Source organism: Pteropus vampyrus, unplaced genomic scaffold (genome assembly GCF_000151845.1).
Source record: "Pteropus vampyrus isolate Shadow unplaced genomic scaffold, Pvam_2.0 Scaffold16842, whole genome shotgun sequence".
NCBI lineage: Eukaryota > Metazoa > Chordata > Mammalia > Chiroptera > Pteropodidae > Pteropus > Pteropus vampyrus.
Genome location: NW_011905623.1, coordinates 1 through 1790, shown reverse-complemented (window position 1 = coordinate 1790; position 1790 = coordinate 1). Strand labels below are relative to the sequence as shown.

The 1790-nt window shown below is 34.2% G+C and overlaps 1 non-coding gene across 1 annotated transcript; it reads right to left on the bottom strand.

Annotated features, from left to right (window-relative positions):
- Positions 1-760: 760 nt before the first annotated feature.
- Positions 761-868, bottom strand: LOC111735152. Its single transcript, XR_002778700.1, has one exon. It is a non-coding gene; the product is annotated as a U6 spliceosomal RNA (small nuclear RNA).
- Between the last annotated feature and the right edge of the window lie 922 nt (positions 869-1790).

Here is a 1790-nt window from a genome sequence, read left to right as displayed (position 1 = left end):
CAGAGCTGTGGTTTACTCAAGTGTAACCGAAGTTTCAGCAGGTGTCCAGAGGTCTCACAGTCAGAAAGAAGGTTGTGTCCATTTCCAGCCACTGCATAGCCACAGCTATAGCCAAAAGAGAATAACAGCTGTGTTGTTGCTCATACTAAAAGGATAATCCTTATGGGGCTTCACTCTTTGCCAGTACCAGTAATAATTATTTTGTTGAGCTACACCAACAAAATATGCTATGGAGTAAATATCTATATCCATCCTTCCAACCATCCATCCGTCCATCCATCCATCCATCCATCCATCCATCCATCCATCCATCCATTCATTTGTATCACTTCTTTAAAAATTACCCTTTACATTTAGTCTTTCATTCAACACATTTCTATTGTGTATCATGCATTGCTTTAGGGGCTGACCATTCAAGTGTGAATTCCTCCATCACTACATCATAAAGGAACTCACAGTCTAAAAAGAGTCAAAGGCATCACTACTACAAAATGTCTTTGCTGAGAATTGCCAAATAAAATACAGGATACCTAGTTAAATTTGAATTTTAGATAAACAATGAATAATTTTTAGTACAAAATAATTCTAACGCACTGAATTTAATGAATAAACTTAAGGAATATATTTTTAGTATAATAAATAATTTTTAGTACAAATTAATTTTTAGTGCACTCTCAAGCAATATTTGGGTCATATTTATATTTTTTAGAAAATTTATTTTTATCTGAAGCTCAAATTTAATTGAGTGTCCTGTATTATCTTAAATATAGGATGCTTCATGAAATTGTGTGTCATCCTTGACAGAGGGGCCACGCTTGTCATCAATGTATCATTCCAATTTTAGTGTGTGTGCTGCTGAAGTGAGCACTGGGTGTCCCGTGTTTTTATTTGCTAAATCTGACCATTTCACTTTGGTGTGTCTGAGAAATGTCTGATGTCAGGGCTACTCATATGTGGTTGTGAAATGTCCATGGTCTCTCATAAGTTTCCTTACTCTGCAAATTATTTTCAAAGTGTCTCTAATATGAATACAGATAGAGGCAGATGGGGGGAAAGAGCATGTTTTCCCTGCAGAATCTGTGTGGCTTGAACTATAAAATATTGTATAGTCACTGAATAAAACATAGGATTAAGGGACAAGTAAAATATCTGTACTTCATATACTATGACAGTAATAAGTCATTCCTGTTTGGCTCACATACACTATTGCTCAATTTTATCCATTGTCAATGACAAATATATTTGTGCAGAAATTATTAGTTTGGGTCAATTCAATATTTATTGAGAATGTAAGTCTGAGAATATCATTGTTATTTCTTTTAGAAGAAAAATTTGGTTTTTGTCATAATAAGATGTTTGTCAGGAGATCTTATTTTACTTGAAAACAAAATTTTAGATTTATCTTGTGTTTTGCATCTCACATATTTTGTTCACATAATGATTGACACATGGCAGATACTCAGTATTCTTGTAGTGAAATTTCTGCAAAGGGGAAAGCATGTGTTACTTTCTGCAACATAGTCAAACCTTTTATTTGGATTTGTCCTACTAGTAACTTTCTACCTAAAAAGCAATTATTTCTAACACCCTGAGATTTGCATCCTGATGGCCCTTAGAAGTTTAACTAGATGGCCTATTACTGCCTTTCATAAAATCAGGCATAAAACAGGTAGGAGAATCCTCATTGACAGGTCCAGAACTGAGTGTGATGTGTTACTCTGAGTCTATCTGAAGAAGAGATAATTATGTTTAAGAGAAAACCACAGTAAGTTACACATTTAGCCTTTTAG